The sequence below is a fragment of the Dasypus novemcinctus genome, chromosome 4 (assembly GCF_030445035.2).
Source record: "Dasypus novemcinctus isolate mDasNov1 chromosome 4, mDasNov1.1.hap2, whole genome shotgun sequence".
NCBI classification, from domain to species: domain Eukaryota; kingdom Metazoa; phylum Chordata; class Mammalia; order Cingulata; family Dasypodidae; genus Dasypus; species Dasypus novemcinctus.
Genome location: NC_080676.1, coordinates 77,613,454 through 77,639,883, shown reverse-complemented (window position 1 = coordinate 77,639,883; position 26,430 = coordinate 77,613,454). Strand labels below are relative to the sequence as shown.

At 36.0% G+C, this 26,430-nt stretch overlaps 1 protein-coding gene across 1 annotated transcript in view; it reads left to right on the top strand.

The window, feature by feature from the left end:
- Positions 1-26,430, top strand: part of SLC49A4 (solute carrier family 49 member 4) — a 140,635-nt gene that overhangs the window by 70,542 nt on the left and 43,663 nt on the right. The window lies entirely within an intron of this gene.

Genomic DNA, 26,430 nt, shown 5'->3' with positions numbered 1-26,430 from the left:
TATGCCATGCCCCATTCCCCTAGCCTACCAATGTAATTATCTCTGGTCCTTCAAAGAGCTCCTGAATAATCACTTCCTGGATTAATCATAGTAACTACCTTCTTCTCTAGATTCTAATTCAACTGGGCAAAAAACATCAATAATTATGCTCTAAGGTTTTCACCACAATTAATTGTTTGCTGTACATCTGATGCTCTTCTCTTAATATGCTCTAACCTATGTAACCTAATGTAAAGATTCCCTTCCCTTTATATATTGACTTAATGTTGGTGATGATTAATGTTGTTTTGTGCCTTTTAGGTTTCAGTAAAAGAGAGCTGCTTTCAATGTGAATACATTTATTTATTAATTTATTTATTCCCTTTCATTTGTATTTCCCACTCCCATTTACCTCCCCCACTCAGGCCACCACTCAAATGCATTTAATGTATATCTCTTTGTCTCTGTGCTTTTTGCAATATGTGTATTATTTTTATGCATCTATTTTAATTTATGTAAATTATGACATATTATGTATCTCATTCTATTTGAATTTTTTCATTCAGCACTTTTTAAAAATTTTATAGTTTGGAAACTACAAAAACACAGAATGTTAGTAAAGCATAACCTACATATACCCAGTGTCAATAGTTATTAACTTAGAGCCAGCCTCGTTTTATCTCTACCCTAATTGTTTTCTCCCTTTCTGTATCATGAAGCAAATCCTAGATGACAAATCGTTTCATCCATAAATATTTCAGTATGTGTAATATATATCTAAAAAGATAGGGATTCTTTGAACATAAATATAGTAGTACCATTATCTTAACTAAAACCTTTTTAACAATAATTCCTTAATACCAAATCAGTGTTTAAGTTTCTAATGGTCTCGTAAATGTAAGAAATGTTTTTTAAAAGTTTGTCTTAATCAGGATCCAAAAAAGGATGATCCATTGCAACTGGCTAAAATTCCTTATTATCTAATAGGTTTCCTTTTCATTTCACTCCCTCTCTCTCTTTCTTCCTTGTACTTTATTTGTTGAGGAGCCAGGTATTTTGCCCCTAATGTCTGAATTTTGTTCTCTGCCTCCTTGTGGTTTGGTTTGACTTTTCCTCTGTCCTTTGTACTTCCTGTAAATTGTTAACTGTATCTAGAGGCTTTTTCTGACTCAGATTTTACAAAACTGCTTCATAGATGATGCTATCTTCTTCCATCAGAAGGCATATAATTTCTGGATAATTCTCTGTTTTAGTTTACCAATGGGCCACTGATGCAAAGTACAAGAAATCGGTTGGATTTTATAATGGGGAGTTATTTGGGGGCAAAAGCTTACAATTCCAAGTCCACGAAATGCCCAAATCAAGGCATCAGTAGAGATGGTTTCTCACCAAAGTCAGCTACTGTTGATCCTGGGGTTGTTGCCAGGTGGTGAAGCAATATGGCTGCCAAGCTCTGCAGAGGTCTCTGCCTTTCCCTCCAAAATCTACCGTCTTTTGGAGCTCAGCTTGTCTCTTTCTGGTCTTCAGTTCTCAGAGGCTTCTGTTTTCCTGTAGGCCTCTCTCTCACACGGCAGAGTCAAACATGGCACCTCCCTTTTCCTGTATCTGTCTTTCTCTGTCTCCCTTTATATCAGACGCAGCAAGAGGGCTAAGACTCAACATGAATCACGTCCCACTGGCATAATCCAGTCAGATGGGCGTCACACCCGCAGGAATGGATTAGTTTAAACATAATCTTTTACTTTTCTTAAAAAATTTTTAAAAATTAAAGTTAATAGATCACAAGAAATGTTACATTAAAAAACATTAAAAAAACAAGAAACATAAGAGGTTCTCATATAACCCACTCCCCACCCCCACCACATCATTTTTGTAAATTGTATTTTATTGAAGATGTATACATCAGAAAAAAAATGTTACACTAAAAAATATAAGAGGTTCCTGTATACCCCCCACGCCCCCCACCCCATTCCTCCTTTTTGATATTCACAAAATTCAACCTGTCACACTCTCATTTTACGTAATAGCACTATGTTTTAAGAGAATCCCTGTTGCTATGTGCACACCTAGTTCTTTGTACTCCTTGATCTGAATCCATCACATTTTGCCTACCTACTTCCATTGTGAAGGGCATTTAGATTATCTCCAGTTCATTGTCATCACAAATAACACTGCAGTGAACATCTTCATATATATCCCTACACACTTGAAAATTTCTTTGGTAAGTAGACCCTATGGCAGGATGCTAGGTCATAAAATATTTTAAGCTTAATTTGCCAAGTATTGTCAGATTGCTCTGAAAAAATGCCTACACCGTCTACACTCCCATCAGCAGTGACCTCTCTCCACAGGTCCACCAAGCTTAGCATTATCCATTCCTCTAATTTTTACCGGTCTAATAGGTATAGACTAATATGTCTTTTGTTTAATGTGCATTTTCTAATTATTAATGAGTTTGAAATTCTCATCATGTGAAAGAAAGCCTTTTAGGTTTCATCTGTAAATTCTTGTTCATAGCTTCTGCCCATTTCTTTTTTTTTTTTAGGAGATCCTGAGGACCAAACCCAGGGCCTCATACATGGGAAGCAGGTGCTCAACCACTTGAGCTATATCTACTTTCTGCCCATTTCTTAATAGTAATTATCATTTTTAAATTATTTGCATATTCTAGAGAATCCCTTGTTGATTTTTGGAATTGTGAATATCTACTCCCATTCTGCCCGCTGCCTATTAATTTTGTTCATGGATTCCTTAACTATTAACTTTTTGGTTTTATTTTTCACATTTGAGAGTTCAGCCTATCTAATATCTCCCTTAGTATGTGGTGTTAACTAGTGATGCTGGGGGGTTTCTCCCCTTACAACGAGCTGTGCAATTTACTAAACAATCCTTAGCCACAGATTTATACTACCACCTTTATTGTATATTGAGTTTCTGTGTCTTAACTGTCTGTACGCTTCCATTGTCTTGTTTGCTCTTGAGTCTTTATCACACAGTTTTTTTATTATTCTGGCCATGCAATTTGTCTTAATATCTGATAGGACAAGGACCCCCCTCTTTCATCTTTTTAAAGGGTGACTTAGCTTTTCAAGGTTGTGTATCGTTCCATATAAATATTTTAACAAAATAATAAGATAAAACATACCTACACTTATGGGAAATATCAAGAAAGCCATGCTTAGAAGGGAATTCATATTTTAAGTGTATTTATTACAAAAGAAGAGTGACTGAAAATTAATGACCTAAAACAAACACAAAAAACTCAAAAGAAATAGGAAAAAGGAGATAATAAAGGGCAGAAATTAATATAAATAAAAACAAATATACAGTAAATAAAGTGCCAAGCCAAGAGTTTGGCTCTTTCAGGAGACAAATAAAATTAATAAACCTCTGATGAGACTGATCATGCACAAAGGAGAGAAAGCACATAAATGAAAAGTGGAAATTGTGGATTTTTTAAATAATTCATGTATATTGAGTTTTGTAATGTTTTGTATGTGCTTATAAAGAATATATTCTGCAGTTGTTGAATTGCTACATCCTCTTATGTATCTATTAGATCTCATTATTATCAAGATTCTTGATCTTCTGTATTCTCATTGTTTTTTTGTTTTGTTTTGTTTTGTCTGCTTGTTCTATAAGGCAGATGACAAAATGATGACTGGATTTCACACTTAGTAGATCTGTCCATTTTTCTTTCATGTCTTGGGGCTATATTTTAAAGTACATACAAATTCCGATTTGTTGTATCTTCCTAATACATTGAAACACTTATTATGAAGTCTACTTATTTAATTTTTACTGGTTTTTAAAAACATTTACTCTACTTTTTATGATATTGATATCATACAGCTGTCTTTTATTTAGATATATCTAGCTTTCTTTTAGGGTATCCATGGTTTATCTCTTACCATATTTTTACTTTTATCTTTTTTTCCAACCTGTAGTCTTACTGCCACCTCCAGCTGCTCTCTTCTGCAAGCCACAGCTAACACATGCATACACATTGAAATTCAAGACAGCTTTTAGTTTGCTGAGATGTTTCTCATGCTTTTGTTTTAATTTCCTGAAAATTCGTATTTCTCTTTCACATCTATGGTTTCCCCTGGGTTGACTTTGTCGGAAAGAGCCAAACCCTTTTACAATCTTGACAGGAACTGGTAGGTGATCTGATTTAATGTTCTATATTAATATTTGCCCTATGTATCTGGGCACTGTAGATATTTCAAACATTGTTTGTTGGACTTATGGTAGACCAAAATGGCAGATTGAGATTCCAGGGTTCTGTTCCCCCATAGAAACTTTCAACAAATAATGAAAACTGACAGTCATCTTTCTCAGAGCTCTAGAAAACAGTTAAAGGATTGCAGTAACTCAGTGTGCAGTTTGAAATTATTTTATGAATCCTAAAAAGAGAAAGATTATGCTTTTTAATTAGTTTATTCCTGTGGGTAAGATACTGTGTGATTGCATTACATTCAGTTGAGGGTCCTTTGATTAAATTACTTGATAAAATTTGACTATATCAGTAAGGCATGACTCAGGTTGAGTCCCCACTCCCTTCCTGAGTCTGATATAGAAAAGGAAGCTGGCATATTTGATTCTGCAGTGTGAGAGAACTGTAGGAAAACAAAAGTCCCTGAGAGGCTCAAAGAGGTTTGGCCCACAGAGAAGCTCAAGAGGAGCTGAGCCCTGTGATATGCCTACTTGCTCTCAGCTGAGCTCAATCCTCAGCAGAGAACAGCACCCATCTTTCTTTAACATGTAGCAGCTGACTTTTGTGAGAAAGCACCTCTTATGGTACCTCAACTTGGACTTTAGAACTGTAAGCTTTTACCCCAAGTAAAGCTCCTTTGTAAATGCCAACCCATTTCTAGTACTTTGTATTGGCAGTCCTTTGGCAAAGTAAAATGATGGGTGAGCACCAGATCAAAACAACAACAGCAACAACAACAACAAAACCTGAAAATGGTAGGAAAACTACACAGTGCTTTTACCACCCTTCCCCAAATCCCTACCCTGCTAGATGTGGAGCCAGTCTGTACTCTCAGTCCAAGTCCCTGGTACTGAATCCAGAAGGAGTAGAATAAGCCCTATGCATATACTGGTGTGCATGTATGTGTGTGCCAGTCTATTTGGTAACAACCTGAAAGACTGAACCAAGGCACTCTTCTCTGGTTCACTCTCCCATAACTTGCCCTGCAAGCAGAAGTAGCTTGCAGACAGCCAAATCAGTATAAGAAGCAATCAAATCTCAGTGACCTGGGACAAAAGGATTACCAATTTTAAAACATACAAAATAGTTCCATGCCCAGAAAGCCTATTTCATAAGGAGAAGGGGAATCCAGGACCCTATGAATAGGATAGGTCCTAATGCCACTAGTGCATGCCCAGCACAAGACTTGTGCTCAGAAAAGACTGGAAAGAACCCTGAACTTTCTCCTTGGCCTGTTCTTCAGGTTCATTGGTAGGAGGGCTAATCTCTGGAGCATCAGCCAACAGAGTCATTCAATAAAGATTTTGAAAGGTATTTTTTTTGCATTTGTTTATTGTCTTTGATAGCTCCTGGCATTCAAGGATATCTCTGTCATATCATTAGCTGGACAAACTTAGGGAACTAATACCTCAGGATCTAAATTCCAGAATCAGCACATTAAAATATTAAAATATACAATATGCAACAAAAGATTGCAAGGTATACTAAAAAAAAAAAAAATTCCCAGAAATGATTGTCCATCCAAAAGAACATCAGAAACTATCAAGGAAGAAGACCAGACTTTGGATACACTAGACAAAAACTAATAAAAAATGATCTTAAATATGTTCAAAGAGCAAAAGGAATACATGGAGAAAGAACTAAAGGATATCAGGAAAGTTATATATGAACAAAATGAGAGTTCCTATAAAGAGATTTAAATTATAAAACAGAACCAAACAAAAATACTGGAGTTGAAGACCACAACAATTGAAATTAAAAACTCCCTAGAGGACAACCAGCAAGATGATGGCAGAATAAGGAGCTCCTAGAGTCAGCTCAAGCTACAGGGTGGTTAGTAATCACCCGGAGCTATCTAAAGCCCCTGTTTGGAAGCTCCTGGAGACCAAAAGAGCATCTTGCAACATCCTTGAAAGAATGGAAGGAGAAGACTGACCATCTGCCAAGAAGATTCATAAATAGAGCACCCCACACCATGGAGGCTGGTGCCCATCCTCCACTGGCAGCACAAGCCATGTCAGGAGCTTTTTCACAGCTGGAATTGGAAACTCTACTTCCCAGAAATGAGGGATGAAGAGGTGGTTGGGCACCAGCTTCAGCTACTGATAAGTAAATTAGACAGGCTTAGTACTGTTTACTAAGAACAGCTAAAGCTTGAACCTGTTCAAGTGAGAAAGAGGCCGGTAGCCACCATCTTAACTCTGCCCCTGGCATGAGGGAAAGCAGGGTAGACTGAAAATCACAGTACTGGTAGGAACTAGTTTCTTTCCATCCAGATCAGATTGCATCTCTAGCCTAAGCCCCAGTCCCAACTCCAGCAGGGAGGAAGCTGGGCGGACCTGTGCCAGCCTCTCCAGGAAAATTCAGGCCATGCTGCAGAGGCTGGTGATCATCCTACTCTGGCAGGGCAAGCTGCCTCAGGAGCTATTCTGTGGCTAGAGTTGGAAGCTCCATTTCCCAAAAATGGGAGGAAGAGACAATTGGCCACCAACTTCAGCTACTGATTAGTAAATTCAGCTGGCTGAAGTATAATCCTAAGAGCAGCTAAAGTTTATATCTGTCCAAGTTGGAAAGAGGCTGGTAGCTGCCGTTTTGAGTCTGCCCTGGCATGAGGGGAAGCCAGGCTAACAGAAAATCACAGTGATGATAAGGACTGGCTTCTTTCACCCAGATCAGACTGCAGCCCTAGCCTAGGCTTCAGCTGCACCTCTGGCAGGAAAGGATTAGTGGGACCTGCACCAGTCTCTCAGGGTAACTGCAGGTACATTCAGCTGGCACAGATTGAATAGTTGAAAGTCTCCCAGGGTACTGCAATCTTTTTTGTAGCCCCATGGCATAGATTGCTCATCAGTTTCTCTGGGCAACTACAGTCTAGGTCAGCAAGACTTGGGAGAAGCCTCATTGGTTTCTGGGGCAATGAGGACAGCTTGAGCCTCCACAGCTTACAGCACCAACTACATCCTTGGCTCCTACTACACAACCATCAAGGGAGAAAGGACAAGAAAGCCCTAAACTAAAGAGAGAAACTGAACCCAGAATAAATACATCTGGTAAGCCAGATGCCAAGACACCAACAAAAAATTGCATTCTAGGCAGTGGACTTGGCCCAGTGGTTAGGGCGTCTGTCTACCACATGGGAGGTCCACAGTTCAAACCCCGGGCCTCCTTGACCCGTGTGCAGCTGACCCATGTGCAGTGCTGATGCGTGCAAGGAGTGCCGTGCCATGCAGGGGTGTCCCATAGGGGAGCCCTACACGCAAGGAGTGCACCTCATAAGGAGAGCCGCCCAGCGCGAAAGAAAGTGCAGCCTGCCCAGGAATGGCGCCGCACAGAAAGAGAGCTGTCACAAGATGACACAACAAAAAGAAACACAGATTCCCATGCCACTGACAATAACAGAAGTGGACGAAAAAGAAGATGCAGCAAATAGACACAGAGAACAGACAACCAGGGTGGGGCGGAAAGGGGAGAGAAATAAATAAAATGAAATAAAATAAGTCTTTTTAAAAAAAATTGGGTTCTCTTCTAAAAAAAAATTGCATTCCACTCCAAGACACAGAAAGATAGGGCCCAGTTAAAGGAACAAGGTAAGTCTCCAGATGATTTAAAGGAGTTGAGACAACTAATCATAGATATTCAAATAAATCTCCTTAATAAACCCAATGAGATTGGTTAAAGAGATTAAGGATATTAAGAAAACACTGGGTAAGCCCAAAGAAGAATTTGAAAGTATAAAAGAAAAATAGCAGATCTTACAGGAATGAAAGGTACAATAAATGAAATTAAAAACACACTGGAATCATACAATAGCAGATTTGAAAAGGCAGAAGAAAGAAGGTGAGCTTGAAGAAATGGCCTCTGAAAGCAAATATACAAAAGAACAGATGAAGAAAAGAATAGAAAAAAATTGAACAAGATCTCAGGGAACTAAGTGACAGTGAGAAATGTGCAAACATATGTGTCTTGGGTGTCCCAGAAGGAAAAGAAAAGGGAAAAGTGGTAGAAAGAATATTTAAAGAAATAATGGTAGAAAATTTCCTAACCCTATTGAAGGACATAGATACCCATGTCCAAGAAGCACAATGTACTCCCATCTGAATAAATCTAGTACACTCTGAGACACATACTAATCAGAATGTCAAATGCCAAAAGACAAAGAGAGAATTCTGAGAGCAGCAAGAGAAAACCAGTGCATAACATAAGAGATACCCAATAAGATTAAGTGCCAATTTCTCTTCAGAAACCATGGAGGCAAGAAGACAGTGGCATGATATATTTAAGATATTGCAAGAGTAAAACTTCCAGCCAAGTGTCTTATATCTGGCAAGATTGTCTTTCAAAAATGAGGGCAAGATTAGAATATTCACAGATAAAAACTGAGAAACTTTGTAACCAAGAGACCAGCTTTACAGGAAATAATAAAGAGTGTGCTACATTCTGAAAAGACAGGAGAGAGAGGCTTGGAAGAGAGTCTAGAAATGAAATAACTAAAAGTCTCAAAAGAGAGGTGAAAATAAAATATCACAGATAAAACCCAAAGGTCAAAATGGATGAAATAAGAACTGCCTTTACAGTAATAACATTTAATGTTAATGGTTTAAACTCCCCAATCAAAAGATTCAGACTGGCAGAATGGATAAGGAAATATGAGCCACCTATATGCTGTCTGCAAGACACACCTTAGACTCAAGGATACCAACAGATTGAAAGTTTTGAAAGGCTGGAAAAAATTATTCCATACATGCAGTAACCACAAAAAAAAAACAAAAAACGGAATAGCCATATATATATATATATGATGAAATAAACTTTAAAAGATGCTAGTAAAGCTCAGTCTGAGGAGGAAGTCAGGGAAAAAATTCCAGTTAAAATAACAACTAAAAGAATCAACTATTTAGGAATGAACTTAACCAACAATTTAAAGCACTTGTATTCAGAAAACTACAACTCATTGTTAAATTAAAAAAGACCTAAATAATTGGAAGAACATTCAGTACTCACAGATTGGAAGACTAAATATCATTAAGATGCCAATTCTACCCAAATTGACATACACATTATATGCTGTCCTGATAAAAATTCCACCAACATTTTAAAAATAAATGGAAAACACAATTATCAAATATTTTTGAAATGGTAAGGGGTCCTGAATAGCCAGAAATATCTTAAAAAGGAATAGCAAAGTTGGAGGACTCTCACTTCTGGACTTAAATCATATTACCTAGTTACAGTGATAAAAATGGCATGGTACTGGCATAAAGGCAGACACATAGAACAATGGAACTGAATTGATGGTTCAGAAACATACCCTCATATCTATAGTCAAGTGATTTTTGACAAGCCTGTTGAACCCACTCAGCTCGGACAAAACAGTCCGTTCAACAAACGGTGCTGAGAGAGCTAGATACTCATAACCAAAAGAAGGAAAGAGGACCCCTATCTCACACCTTATATAAAAATTAACTCAGAATGGACCAAAGACCTAAATATAAAAGGAAGAACCATAAAGCTTCTAGAAGAAAATGTAGGAAAACACCTTCAAAACCTGGTGGAGGTGGTGGATTCTTAAAGGAGATAAGAGAGAACTAAGGTGAACTACTGATGTTTAATGTATGTAGAAGTTTTAAGTAACTTTACTGTAGAAGTGCAGAAATGTATCAAGTTGATGGTAACATATTATAGTAACAGCTGGTTTAAAAATGGGAATGTGGTTGAGAAAGGTAATCTAGGGATGTAAATGCCAGTTGAAAGTAAGCTAGAGAATAATCTAGGGACTAAATAGCACAGTAAACCCACAAGTGGAGGAGAATTGTGGTTGATGGTACAGATGCAGGAGTGTCCTTTGTGAGCTAGAGCAGATGTACATCACTATTGCAGGGTGGTAGGAATGTGGAGAAGCACGGGAAAAATAAACTGGAGTGACCTATGAACTGTGGTTAACAGTAATAATGTAATATTCATACATCTATGCCAAAGATGTACTGTGTTGATAATGGGGGCATATGGAAAAAGTATACCAAGTGTGCACTGTGGACCTGGTAATAGTCTGATGTTATTATCTCATAATCTGTAGCAAATGTTCCACCATGTTGTCACCATGGTGTGGTGTGTTGATAGAGGGGTGTTGTGTATGGGCTGCCGTACATGTGCATGATCGTTTTGTCAGTTTACAACTTCTGTCATAAAAATACATTTAAAAAATAATAATAGGGTGGGTGGGGGAGAAAATACACTAAATATAAGATAAGGACTATAGTTAGTAATAAGGTTTTGATGATATTCTTTCATAATTTGGAGCAAATGTATCACAACAATGCAAGGAAGGTGTTGGTGATGGGCTGATGTATGGGACCCCTGAATGATGTTATGCATGTTTTCTTTGTAAGTTCTCAACTTCCATTTATTGTTTATGTATATTCATGTATAAATGATATAAGAATAATCAAAATAATATGATGGGTTGGGGGAAATACACCAAATGTAATATACTTTGTTTAGTAGTAATATTCCGAGAATGCTCTTTAATCATTAGTTTAAAATGTTTTACAACAATTCAAGGTATTGGTGGTAAGATGAGGTATGAGAGCCCTGTAATTTATGTCTGTTTGTTTTGTAAGTTCATAACTAATACTATACACTTATTGTTCATGTATGTTTATATATGAGTGATAGACTGCAATAAATTTTAAAAATATATATTGAGGGGGGAAAAAACCCCTCCCTTAAAGGGGTTCAGTAGCAGATTAGACCTGGCAGAAGAAAGAATCAGTGACCTGAAGATAAAACAATCAAACTAATTCAGGCTGAGGAGCAAAAGGAAAGAAAAAAAATGGACAGAGGCTAAGAACCTTTGGGACGCCATGAAGCATAACAATATACACATTTTGGGAGTCCCAGAAGGAAAAGAAAGAGATACAGGGGCAGAATAAATGTTTAAAAAAATAGTGACTGAAAATTTCCCAAATTTAATGAAAGACATGAATATAGACATCTAAGAAGCCCAATGAATCCCAAACAGTAAAAACTAGAAGAAATCCATGACAAATACATTATAATCAGGCTGTCAAATGCCAAATATAAAGAAAGAATTTTGAAATCTGCAAGAGAGAAGCAACACGTCTTGTACAAGGGAGACTCACAATGATTAAATGCCAATTTCTCATCAGAAATAATGGGAGCAAGAAGATAGTGGGATGAAATAAAGTGCTGAAAGAAAGAAAATAATTTCCAACCTTTAATGTAACTAAAACAGAGATATTTAGGGTGATAATTAGCAATGGCCCCAGTATTGTTGGTACATCCTACAACCTCACTGTTAATATAGTCTTGACTTGATAAATCTGGAACCCTGATGCTCAGCTTACCTAGAATTAACCAGAACATGGAAAATTTAAAAGCAACTCATTTGTACCAGAAGTTAGGATATAATGAAATAGCTCCTTCCATTAAGAAATCCTACTTGAGATACAAATTAAGATCAGAAGCCTACCCATTAGTAAAATTATAAAGCAAGAAGGAGGAAACAATATTATAGTAGTAGATCTGCTAAAGTTAATCAGTCACATTTTTCATCATTTCTCATTTTTTAAAAATGCTGAGGAAACAAAATTCCACTTTTTCATTATTGGATCTAAATGACTTTTTCCATCTTTATAGTTACCATTCAGAAGGCCCCTGGTTGCTGTTTTGAGGTGTATTAGAATCTTCAAAAATCCTCATGGTTTTTTTATCCCATGTTATGTACAGAACATTGACCCATGTTGATTCATGTAGCTGTATGTAAGTCAATTATGTGATTTATAAAATGCTTTTAATAAAAAAAAAAAAAAGGGCCCCTGGTTTACTTTTTCTGAGGGGATGTGGGCTTTTTTTTCTGAGGGGATATGGAAGCATCTAATGCTTTTATTTTAAAAAATACTTATTTTATTTATTTCTCTCCTCTTCCCTCCCATTGTCTACTCTCTGTCCATTTGCTGTGTATTCTTCTGTGTCTGCTTGCATTATCCAGCGGCACTGGGAAACTGTGTCTCTTTATTGTTGCATCATCTTGCTGCCGCCAGCTCTCCATGGTGCAGTGCCACTCCTGGGCAGGCTGCACTTTTTTCATGCAGGGTGACTCCCTTGCGGGGCACACTCCTTGTGCATAGGGCCCCTCCACGTGGGAGTGCCCCTGCGTGTCACAGCACTCCTTGCGCATGGCAGCACTGTGCATGGGCCAGCTTACCACACGGGTCAGGAGCTCCTGGGGATCAAACCCTGGACTCTCCATATGGTAGACACTCTATCAGTTGAGTCACACCCGCTTCCTCTAATGCTTTTTTAAGCCATTTCCTTCCAGATTTGTTGGCTTTACCTTGCACCAGGGAGCACTACCTGTCTGAGGTCACTGTTTTAGTTTCCCAGTTGCTAAAACAAATACCATACAATGAGTTGGTTTAAACAACAGAAATTTATTGGTTCATGGTTTTGAGGCTAAGAGAAGTCCAAAATTGATGGGTCAGAAAGGTGATGCTTTCTCTCTGAAGGCTGGCATTCTGGGGCTAGCTGCTGGTGATTCTTGGCCCTTAGCTTTTCTGTCACATAGTAATGTACATGGTGATGTCTACACCTTTGTCATCCAGGTTCCATTGATTTCCAGTTTCTTTCTCTTCCCGTGGCTTTCTCCCTCTCAATGCCTGTAATTCATTCTGATTTTAAAGGACTCTAGTAATCTATATTAAAGCTGGACCTGATTCACTTGGGTCACACCTTAAGTGAAGGAACATCTTCCAGAGATCCTATTTACGTTGGGTCCATACCACAGTTCTAAGGGTTCAGACCTGAACAGGCCTTTGGTGGAGGACATGATTCAATCCCCAGCCATAACCTTAAACCAAGTTCAAGACTAAGGTTCTCTGAACCATAGAAACCATTCAACTCTAGGCTATAGTTCTGTCCAAGCATTGGTCACTTCCAGTTCACCCTTAACCTGAAGAAGTAACCATTGGGAATCCAAGTTCATTCTGGGAAAAGTCTCCTAATAAACTCTTCACATTTTGGGGTCCCTAGGCTGTGATTTCAGTACCCCTTGCCCTAACAGGCTATCAGAATGAAGGTTTTAATATTCCAAGATTGGCAGATGGCCCCAGTTTCCCACTCTGGGTTCCTGTTTTCTGTAGTTTTGGCCTATTTTCAGTGCCTTTAGGGAATTTTTTTTTTGGCCCAGTTTTTAAAAACTGTATTCAACACAAGGGTAGTTCCAAATAAAAGGTGAACTGGAAACAGAAGGTTTAACTAAAGTATGTTATTAACTTGCAGCTTGGGCCTTGAAATTTTAAATCAAGAACAATATGCCTCTATCTATTATATAAATATTCTGAGGCTGAATAGAGCCCCAAAATATGACTGTAAAATAATCTGCACTATATCTAAACCTCTAATAGTTCCAAAGGGGAAATTGCTGTTATTAAGTAAAAAGAAGTTATTAAAAAGATGCATTTTAGCTCAACATTTGAAAAGGAATCTATCATTTATCATTTGCATATTATTTAATAAATTGCTAGTCCCATTTAATAAAACTACTTTTTTAACTACAAGTATAAAGAGGTTATTATTTGCCCTAGTACTAAACAGTAAAATTTGTTTCTATTGCAAATGTGAAGGTTTTTTTTTTATCGAGCATTATAAAAGGAGAGCTACTTTAGGAACATTTGCTATTATGCTTATATTATGAAAGCTTCCATCTCAGATTTTGCTGTTCAACGAAGTCATGAACAGGCCCTGGATCTCTACCAACTGTCAGTGATTCAGCATTGGATAGTCACTTCCAATTGTGATCCTGATTTTCTAGGTAGAAATTATTTTGTGAGGTACAAACATATTTAAGATGGTATGGGGCAATTTCTAATGAAGTTTTCCTTTTCTTATTATGAAGTCTTCCATCTCTTATATACTCTTTCCTTTGAAGTCTAGTCTGATATTTAATATGGCCATCAACTTTTCTTATGCCTATAGTTTCCATGCTTTATCTCTTTTGTCCTTTTACTTTCAACCTGTTTTATTTTTGTATTGGAGAAGTTGTAAGTTTACAGAATATCATGCACAAAACACTAAGGTCCCCTATACCATTATTAACACTTTGCATTATTGTGGTACCTTTCTTAAAATTGTGAAAGAATATTATTATAATTGTACTATTAACTATAGTCCATAGTTTACATTACAGTTTACTGTGTTGTGTAGGCCTATGGGTTTTCTTTGAATTTTCATTCTAGTAAACAATGTAAAATTTCCCCTTTTAATCATATTCAAATATATAATTCAGTGGTGTTAATTATATTCATAATATTGTACTACTATCACTATCATCTATTACCAAAACTTTTTCATCACTGTGATTAACAATAAATATGAGAATGTTCTCTCATAAGCTATAACAAATATATGATACTAATACAGTATATTAATAATCGGGTAGGTTGGGGAAAATATACCAAATGTAAGATATGGGTTATAGTAGTAGTAATATTTCGATGATGCTCTTTAATAGCTTGCAACATGTTTCACAACAATGCAAAGTGTTGGTGGTAGGGTGATGTATGGGGAGCCCTGTATGATGATATGCATGGTTTTTTTTTGTAAGTTTACAACTTCTACTATACACTTATTGTTCATGTATGAATTTTTATAAGATGTAATAAAATTTTATAAACACAAAATTCTTCAATCAACTCAGACAGAAATTCTGTACTGATTAAGGATGAACTCCCTGGAGTTCCCCATTCCCATCTTAGCCTTGGATAACCTGTATTCTAGTTTCTTACTCAGTGAATTTGCTTTTTCTAATTATTTCATATCACTGAGATCATACAATATTTGTCCTTTTGTACCTGGCTTATTTCACTGAACATGATAGCTTCCATTTATTTAGGTCTTCTTTGGTTTCTTTAAACAATGTTAATAATTTTCTGTGTATAAGTCCTTTACATCATTGGTTAGGTTTATTCCAGATATATGATTGTTTTAGTTGTTGTAAATGAACTTTTTTTTTCTTAATTTCTTTTTCAGATTGTTCATTACCAGTGTATGGAAAGGACACTGATCATTGCATGTTGATCTTGAACCCCACCACTTTGCTGAATTTATTATTAGCTCTAATAGCTCTCTTGTGGATTTTTCAGAATTTTCTGCTCTAATGATCATATCATCTGCAAACAGGGCAAGTTTGGGTTCATCCTTTTGAATTTGGAAGCCTTTTGTTTCATTTTCTTTCCTAATTGCTCTGGCTACAACTTCCAATACAGTGGGCTATACTGTCAGTGGTGACAGTGGGCATCCTTGTCTTGTTCCTGATCTTAGAGGAAAAGCTTTCAGTCTTTCTTTTATGAGTGTGATGTTAATTGTGAATTTTTCGTATATGCCCTTTATTATGTTGAGGAAGCTTCCTTCTGTTTTGGGAACCAAAGGGGTGCTGATGCCAAGTACCAAAAATCTGTTGGCTTTTATAAAGGATATTTATTTGGGGTAGAAGCTTACAGTTACCAGACCATAAAGCATAAATTACTTCCCTCACCAAAGTCTGTTGCCATGTGTTGGAGCAAGATGGCTGCCAACATCTGCAAGTGTTCAGCCTCCCTCTTCCTCTGAAGACTCTGTGGTCCCAGCTTCTTCGAATATCAGCCATAGACTAGAATAAGTCTCATCTCACAGGACTCATTTCTCTCTGGGCTCAGCTGCTCAGGGCTCTGGTGTCTGCAGCTGTAAACTATCAGGTGAATGACTTGCCTCTTCCTGGGACCTCTGCCATATCTGCTTCTCTTTGTGTTTACTTCCCTGGCTCCAGCTCAAAAACTCCAAACTCCTTTCTCTACAGTGCAATTTCACTGTGAGTCCCTGCCCCCTTGGTGGCCAATGACTCGATGTCCTACTGACATGACCCAATCAAAGCGTCAGTCATTATTTAATCAAGGAAAAGTGAAACTTCTGAATCCAATATAATCTAATATGCCCTGAGGGACAGGCCAGTTTACAAACATAATCCAATATCTATTTTTGGAATTCATAAACTTTATCAAACTGCCACACCTTCCATTCCTAGTTTTCTAAGTGTTTTTATCAAAAAAAGAATGCTGGATTTTATCAAATGCCTTTTCTGCATGAATTAAGATGATCATGTGCTTCTTCCTTCTTTTCATTAATGTGTATTACATTAATTGATTTTTTAAAATATTGGACTACCCTTGCATACCTGGGATGAATCCCACTTCATCATGTATATAATTCCTTTAATGTACTATGAGGTTTAGCTAATACTTTGTTGAGGATTTTTGCATTTATCTTCATAAGGGATATTAATCTGTAATTTTCTTTTCTTTTGTGATATTGGCCTCATAGAATGAGTGAGGGAGTGTTCCCCACTCTCCAATTTTGGGGAAGTGTTTGAGTAGAATAGGTATTCATTCTTCCTGGAATGTTTGGTAAAATTCACCAGTAAAGGCATCTGGTCCTGGGCTTTTCTTTCACGGGAGATTTTTTGTTTGTTTATTTAGGAGGTACCAGGGATTGGACTGAGAACCTTGTACATAGGCAGGAAGTAGGCACTCAACCACTGAGCTACATCTTCCCTGGTGGGAGGTTTTTGATTGCTGAATCAATCATGTTAGTAGTTATTAGTCTTTTGAGATCTTGTACTTTTCCTTGGGTCAGTGTAGATAGTTTGTGTTTCTAGACATTTTTCCTAGATTTCATTTGGGTTATCTAATTTGTTGGCATACAGTTATTCGTAGTATCCTCTTATAATCCTTTTTGTTTATGTGTGGACAGTAGTGATGAGTCCCCTCCCCTTTATTTCTGATTTTAATTATTTGCATCTTCTCTCTTTTATTCTTTATCAGTTTGGCTAAAAACTTTGTCCATTTTATTTATCCTCTCAAAGAATCGACTTTTGGTTTTGTTGAGTCTCTCCATTTTTTTATGCCTGCTTTAATCTTATTTCCCTCCTTTTTCTTGCTTTGGGTTTAGTTTGCTCTGTATTTTCTAGGTCCTCCATTTGTAATGTTAGGTCTATGATTTGAGATCTTCTTTTTTAATGTAAGCATTTAGAGCTATACATTTCCTTCTCAGCACTGCCTTTGCTGAATCCCATAAGTTTTGGATGTTGTGTTTTCATTTTCATTTTCTTCAAGGTATTCCTATTTTCCCTTGTGATTTCTTCTTTGACATATTGGTTATTTAAGAGTGTGTTGTTAAATTTCTACATATTTGTGACTTTTCTAGTTCTCCCTCTGTTATTAACTTCTAGTTTCATTCCAGTGTGATCAGAAAAGATACATTGTACAATTTCAATATTTTAAAAATTTATATGGAGACTTGTTTTGTCACCAAGCATATGGTCTGTCCTGATTCACCAAGCATATGGTCTATCCTGATCCATTCCATAGTGGAATGATCCGTGTCCACTAAAGAAGAGTGAGAATTTTGTTGCTGTTGGAAATTTTTTTTCTGTTAGAATATTTTTCTGTTAGATCCAGTTGGTATATAGTATTATACAAGTCTTCTATTTCCTTACTAATCTTCTCTCTAGATATTCTAGCCACTATCGAATGTGGTATATTGAAGTCCCCTGCTATTAATATAGAATAGTCTATTTCTCCCTTCAAATCTTTCAATATTTGCTTCCTATATTTTGGGGTTCTGTCATTAGGTGCATTTATATTTCTAATTGTTATGTCTTCTTGATGATTTGACCCCTTTATCAGTACATAGTGACCTTCATTGTAACGTAAACCAGTTTTTTGATCATTTTTATATGATATTAGTCTAGCTACCACAGCTTTCTTTTTGGTTATTATTTGCCTGGCATATTTTTTTTCCATCCTTTCACTTTCAACCTACTCTGTCTTTGAATTTAAGTTAAGTTTCTTGTAAACAGAATATAGTTGGTTCATGCCTTTTTATTCATGATAACAACCTCTGCCTTTTAATTGGAGAGTTTAATACTTTTATATTAAAACTACTGATAATGTAGGACTTTCTTCTGCCATTTTGCTGTTTGGTCTTTGTAACTCTTATACCTTTTTTGTCCCTCAGTACTTCCATTAATGCCTACTTTCCTATTTATTTGATTTTTTTGTGGTATACCATTTTGAGTCCCTTCTCATTTCTTTCTGTATCTATTTTTCATGTATTTTCCTTGTAGTTACCATGGGGCTTAAATTTAACATCCTAAATCTGTAGCAATCACATTTGACTTGATACCAACTTAACTTCAATAGCATATGCACACTTGCTCCATATGCCTTTCATCAACCACCTTTTTTGTTATACTTGTTACAAATTACATCTTAAAATATTGTATACCCATTACCATAGGTGCATCATTACTTTTTATGCATTTGCAGTTTAGAACATCTACGAAAGAAAAGTGGAAGTATATACCAAAAAATATAGCACAATAATACTGATATTTATAATTTCCTATATGGCTGCCTTACCAGAGGTCTTTCTTTATGTTGCTTTGATTCACTCTCTAATCCTTTTCTTTCTGTCAGAAGAACCCTCTTAAATATTGACCATATGGCAATTCTAAAATAGTGACAAACTCTCTCAACTCTCATTTATCAGGGAATGTCTTAATTTCTCCCTCATTTTTTAAATACAGTCTCATCAGATAAAAAAATTCTTGGCTGGCAGTTGTTTTCTTTTATCGCTTTAAATCTTCCCACTGCCTTCTTGCCTCCATGGTTTCTGATGAGAAATCATCACTTGTACATAACAAGTTGCTTTCTGTTGCAGCTTTCAGAACTTTCTCCTTGTCCTTGGCTTTCAACAGTTTGATTACTATGTGCCTGGGTAGGATTCTGTTTGTGTTTATCCTGTGTAGGGTATGTTGGGATTCTTGAATGTGTATATTCATGCTTTTCTTTAAATTTGGGAAGTTTTCTGTCATTATTTCTTGAATATTCCTTCTGTCCCTTGAACTGCAAAACTATGATTTGGCTCCAACACATAGGCACTTGGGAATGCACATAGGGTTTACTTTGCTCTCTCCAGAACAGTGTGGCTCCACACCACACTGGGGAAAGAGTTGGGGCAAGCAAGGGAGCCACAAGCTTCTGAGCTTTTCCTATCATTTTTTAAGCTCCATTTTCATGATACAGCACTTTTCCAATTACTACAACCCATTACTATTTTCTGGACTTTTGAGAAAAATGAATCTGCCAGTTTTTGCTAGTTGTTCAAAGATTCTGTGGGAGAATGGCACCCTCTAGTGTCTTACACCACCATCTTGTTTGACCAGAAGTAGTACACTTAATTTAATATAATTATTGGTGTGGTTGTTAAGTCTTTATTATTTGTTTTCTATCCATCTCTTCTGTTTTTTGTGGTTATTCCTCAGTACATATGTTTTTTCTGCTGCTTTTAAGATTTTTCTCTTCAACTTTAATATTCAGCATTACCACTATGACATATGTAGATGCATGGTTTTCTTTGTATTTCTTTTGTTTGAACTTCTCTGAGTTGGTTTTTTTTTTTTTTTGTATGTTGATGTTTGTTTCATCAAAAATTAGCATTTTTGGCCATTATTTCTTTAAATATATTTTTTCTGTCCCCTTTTCAGTATTTTTTCCTTCTCAGACTCTAGTCACACATATGTTAGACTATTTGACATTGATAGCCATCTCTGTTTTCAGTTTCAAAATTTCCATTTAGTTCTTGTATTAGAGTTTCCATTTCCTTACCTAGATTCCCTTTACAATCATTCCTTACTACCATCTTTTCCTTTAATTCTTTACACATATTTATAATAGTTGCTTTGTACTCTTTGCTAAAGCCAACATCTGAGACATCTTGGGGTTGATTTATATTGTTTATTTTTTTGTTGACTATGGATCATTTTCTGTTCCTTTGCATGTATGTCTGTTTACTATTACTGTCATAGCCCATTACCACAGACTTAGCAACTTAGAACAACCCAAACTTATTTCACAATTTTGTAGGTCACAAGTCAATTAGATCTTGCTGGTTTCTCTAGTCTGGGTCCTAGAATACCAAAATCAATTTGTCAACTGGCCTTGGCTCTTACCTGGAAGCTCTGGAGGAGAACCTTCTTCCAGGCTTATTCAGGTTATTGGCAGAATACAGTTCCATTAAGCTCTTTCCTTATTGACCCTATGCTGGGAGGCATTCTCAGCTTCGAAAGGCCACTTGCATTCCCTAACTTGTGGACCCTTTATCTTCAAAGTCAGCAATAGAAGGTCCAGTTTTCCTCAGTTGGACTTTGTCCGACTTCTTTTTTTGCTGCATCTCTCCTGCCTCATCTTCCACATCATTCTGACTGAATTCTCTGTCTTCCTCTTCTGTTTTTTTTTAAACAACTTTTTTTGAGATATATTTCACATCGCTTACTGTTCAACCATTTAAAGTATATAATTCAGTTATTTTTAGCATATTCACAGATATGAGTAATCATCACCACAGTCAATTTTAGAACATTTTCATCACTTAAGAAGAAACCCTTTATCTTTTAGCTATCAGTTACCTTTCCCTCATGGTGCCCCACAATCCCCAGCCCTAAACAACCACTAATCTAATTTCAGTCTCTATTTATTTCCCTATTCTGGACTTTTATATCAATGGAATCTTGTAATATATGGTTTTTTTTGTGACTGGCATCTTTTGCTTGACAATATTTTCAAGGGTTATCCAAATTATAGCATGTATATGTACTTCATCACTTTTTTTTTGTTGAGTTTGATCACATTTAAATTTTTTTTAATATATCTGTTTTTTTAAATTAGAGAAGTCATGGGTTTACAGAAAATAATGCATGAAATTTAGGATTCCCATTACTACCTTATTTATTAACATCTTGCATTAGTGTGGAGCATTTGTTACTGTTGATTATTGCACTTTTAAAAATAATTGCATTGTTTTTTAACAGTAGTTACCTTTGTTACAATTGATGAATGATTATTAAAATAGTTCTATCATCCATTATTTATGCTAGGTGTATTTTTCCCCATGTACCACCCTCCTATTACCCCCTTGTATTAGTATCATGCATTTGTTATAATTCATGAAAGAACATGAATACTTGTTTTATTAACTATAGTCCATCATCAACAAAAGGGTTCACTGTGTTGTACAGTCCTATGTTTTATCTTTTAATTTTTATTCTAATAATGTATCATCCTAAAGTTTTCTCTTAACCACATTCACCTGTAAGGTTCAGTACCCACAATAATGTGCTGCCATCACCACCATCCATTTCCAAACTTCTACCATCAGCCCACACAGAAACTCCACCCAAGTCAGGTATCAATTCCCTATTCTCTAAATCCAGTCTATCTCCTAGCATGTATCAATGTTTCCTTACTTTTTTAAAAAATTTATTGTAGCATATATACAACAATCAATTTCTCTTTAACCATTTATATATGTACAGTTCAGTGATAATAACTACATTCACAATATTGTGCTACCGTGACCCCCATCGGACCAGAAACTCTGTATCCATTAAGCCTTGACTCCCATTCCCTCCTCCCCCAGGCCTTGCTAACTTGTAATCTACTTTCTTTCTCTATTAATTTTCTTATTCTTCCAATTTAAGTGAAATCATGTAATATTTGTCCTTTTATGTCTGATTTATTTCACTCAACAGGATGTCTTCAAGGTTAATCCATGTTGTTATATGGATCAGAATGTCCTTCCTTTTATGGTTATATAATATTCCATTGTATTGTGTACCACATTTTGTTTATCCATTATTCTCTTGATGGACACTTGTGTTGCTTCCATCTTTTGGCAATTGTGAATACTGCTACTATAAACATTAGTGTGCAATTAATTGTTCAGGCCCTGCTTTCAGTTCTCTTTGTGATATACCTAGAAACGGGACTGCCAGATCATTTGGTAATTCTTTGTTTACTTTCCTGAGGAACTGCCAAACTGTTTTCAACAGTGGCTGCACTGTTTTACAGGTTACGAAACATGGGGGGTTCTAATTTTTATGCATCCTTGCCAACACTTCTCTTCTGTTTTTGTTTTGTTTTTTACCAATAGCCAACTTTGTGGGTGTGGGTTTGTTTGTTTGTTTTTAATTCAATTTCTTGAATTGAATAGTCCGTTCTTCTTGAGTACATTTTGGTAATTTGTGTTTTTCCAGGAATTTGTCCATTTCATCTAAGTTATCTAATTGGTGCACAATTGTTTATAGTATTCATTCATCTTTTTTTTTTAGTAAGGTAGGTAATACTGTCCCCTCTTTTATTTCTGATTTTAGTCATTTGTTCTGTTTTTCTTATTCTTGTTTAAAATAAGTATAGATTTAAGAACCAGCTTTTGGTTCCATTGATTTTCTGTTGTTTTTCTGTTCTCTATTTTATTAATTTCTGCTCTGATCTTTATCATTTCCTTCATTCTGCTTGCTTCGGGTTTAGGTTTTTTAGTGTCCTAAGGTGGAAGTTTAAGCTATAGATTTGAGATCTTTCTTCTTTATTAATGTAGGCATTTACAGGTATAAATTTCCCTCTAAACACTACTTTATCTGCATTCCATAAGTTTCGGATGTTGTTTCTTGATTTTCATTCCTCTCAAAGTATTTTTAGATTTCCCTTTTGAATTCTCCTTAGACCAATTGGTTATTTAGAAATGTGTTGTTTCATTTCCACATAGTTCTAAGTTTTGCATAATTTTCATGTTATTCACTTCTAATTTCATTCTGTTATAGTCAAAGAACATTCTTTGTATTATTTAAAGATTGTTAAATTTAATGGGTTTTCTTGTATGGCCCATCACATGGTGTATCTTAGAGAATGTTCCATGTGCTTTTGGTGTTGCTGGGCAAAATGTTCTATAGATTTCTATTAGGTCTTGTTAGTTTATAGTTTTGTCATGCTTTCTCTTTCTTTGCTGCTCTTCTGTCTAGTTGTTCTGTCCATTGAAAATGATGTATTGAAGTCTTCAACTATGCTTGAATTGCCTATATCTGCCTTAATTTTTCTGTTGTTGTTTCATATGTATCAGTGCTTTGTTATTAGGTTACATATATTTTTATCATTGTTTTATCTTCTTGATGAACTAACCCTTTTATCATTATAAAGTTTCTCTATATAGTAGTAACCTTTTGGGTTGTGGAGTTTTTTTGGTTTTGTTTTTGAGTTTCAGATATTTATTACCTTTGAGTTTTTTTTAACAAATCTATTTTATATATACATATTAGTAAAGCATAAATCTATCCAAAGTGTATAATCAGTGGTATTTGGTATCATCACACAGTTGTGCACTCATCACTTCAATCATTATTAGAGCATTTTAATTATTCCAATAATAAACACAGAAACAAAAAACCTCATCACTTCTCATCTCTCTTTGCTTCCCCTGCCACACAAAACTGCTATTCTGTTTCCGTTTCTCTAGTTTATTTGCATTCACATTATGTAAAAATAGTCTTATTATGCAATTTTACCCACATTTGTATTTCACATGAGGTTTCACTCTGTTATACAGACCCATGTTATATTTTTTCGCTTTCCTTCTTGTACTATACATGTCCTTAGACTTCCCATTCAACCACTGTCTTACCCATATGATAACTCTGCAAGTTAAAAACACTATGATGTGCTTTCACCATTTCTACTCATTTCTAAAAATTTAAGAACAACGTTTTACCAATTCTGTAAAGATTAACCCTCAGTTTTCCATTCTCTACCCTCATTCTATTTTCTGGTGACCTATATTCTAGTTATTAACTCCATGAGTTTATACAATATAATTAGTTCATAATAGTGCAATTGTACAGTATTTCTCCTTTTGTGTCTGACTTCTTCACACAACATGTTTTCCAGGTTCAACATGTTGTCATATGCTTCACAATGTTGTTTCTTCTTATAGCTGCATAATATTTCATCTTGTGTATACACCACAACTTGTTTATCCATTTATTGGTTGATGGAAACCTGAATTGTTTCTATCTCTTGGTAGTCATGAATAAGACCGCTATGAACATTGGTGTGCAGATGTCTGTTCATGTCACTGCTCTGAGTTCTCCTGGGTATATACCTAGTAGTGGTATTGCTGGGTCACATGGCAAGTCTATATTCAACTTACTTAGGAACTGCCAAACAGTCCTTCTCAGTGGCTGTACCATTCTACATTTCCACCAACAGTGAATAAGCATTCTTACTCTCCACATCCTCTCAACACTTGTAATTTTCTGACTTTTTAATAGTAGCCACTCTAATAAATGTGAAATGATATCTCATTGTAGTTTGATTTTGCATTTCCCTAATCACTAGTGATATTGAACATTTTTTGTGTGTGTTTTTTCTCCATTTGTATTTCTTCTTTGGACAAATGTCTATTCAAGTCTTTTGCCCATTTTTTAATTGGGTCCTTTTTCTTTTTAGTTGAACAGTAGTATCTTTATATAAATCATAGATATTAAACCCTTATTGGATTTGTGATTTCCTAATAATTTGCCCATTGTGTTGGCTGCCTTTTCACCCTTTTGACAAAGTCCTGTGGGTGCAAAAATGTTTAATTTTGAGAAAGTCCTATTTATCTATGTTTTCTTTTGTTGCTTGTGCTTTGGGTATAAGGTTTAAGAAATTACTACCTACCACAAGATCTTGAAGATGTTTTGCTACATTTTCTTCTAAGAGTTTTAAGATAGTTGCTTTTATATTTAGGTCCTTGATCCATTTTAAGTTAATTTTTTTATTTAAAAAAATTTATTTCTTTTGGATAAGAATATCCAGTTCTCCCAGCACCATTTATTGAATAGAGTTTTCTGGCCCAGCTGTGAGGGCATCACAGCTTGACCCTAGATGTGAGGGTCTATTTCTGAGTTCTCAATTCAATTCCATTGGCCAGTATGTCTGTTTTTATGCCAATACCATCCTGTTTTTACCACTGTACCTAAGTCATATGCTTTGGAGTCAGGAAGTGAGAGTCACCTAACTTCATTATTTTTGAGACATTTCTGGCTATTCAGGGCCCCTTATCCTTCCAAATAAATTTGATAATTGGCTATTCCATTTCTAAAAAAAGGCCGTTGGGATTTTTATTGGAATTGCATTGAATCTGTAAATCAGTTTACTAAAATTGACATCTTAACAATCTTTATTCCTGTGTCCAGTCATGAACACAGAATGACCTTCCATTTTTTTTAAGTCTTCTTCGGTTTCTTTTAACAATGATTTGTAATTTTCTGAATATAAGTCTTTATGTCCTTGGTTAAGTTTATTCCTAAATATATGATTCTTTTAGTCACTATTAAAAATGTAATTTTTATTCTGATTTCCTCTTCAGAATGCTCACTAGTAGTGTGTAGAAACACTGTTGATTATTGCATCTTAATCTTGTATCCCAACACTTTGCTTAACTTGTTTATTAATTCTAGTAGCTTTGTTGTGGATTTTTGAGGATTTTTAAAATATTGGATCATATCATCAGCAAATAGTGAAAGTTTTACTTCTTTCTTTCCAATTTGGGTGCCTTTTATTTCTTTATCTAGTCTAATTGATCTAGCTAGAACTTCTAGCACAATATGATATAACAGTGATAACTGTGGGCATCCTTGTCTTATTCCTGATCTCACTGGGAAAGCTTTCAGTCTTTCACCATTGAATGTTATGCTAGCTATAGATTTTTCATATATGCACTTTACCATATTGAGAAAGCTTCCTTCTATTCCTATCTTTTGAAGTGTTTTAATCAAGAAAGGATGTTTCTTGTGTCAAACACCTTTTCTGGGGAAACGGACTTTGGCCCAGTGGTTAGGGCGTCCGTCTACCACATGGGAGGCCCGCGGTTCAAGCCCCGGGCCTCCTTGACCCGCGTGGAGCTGGCCCATGCGCAGTGCTGATGTGCGCAAGGAGTGCCGTGCCACACAGGGGTGTCCCCCGCGTAGGGGAGCCCCACGCGCAAGGAGTGCACCCCTAAGGAAAGCCGCCCAGTGCGAAGGAGGGAGCAGCCTGCCGAGGAATGGCGCCGCCCACACTTCCCGTGCCGCTGATGACAACAGAAGCGGACAAAGAAACAAGACGCAGCAAAAAGACACAGAAAACAGACAACCGGTGGAGGGGAGGGGAATTAAATAAATAAAAATAAATCTTTAAAAAAAAAAAAAAACACCTTTTCTGCATCAATTGTGAGGATCATGTGATTTTTCTTCTTCAATTTATTAATGTGGTTTATCAGATTAATTGATTTACCTGTACTGAACCACTCTTGCATACCTGGGATAAATCCTA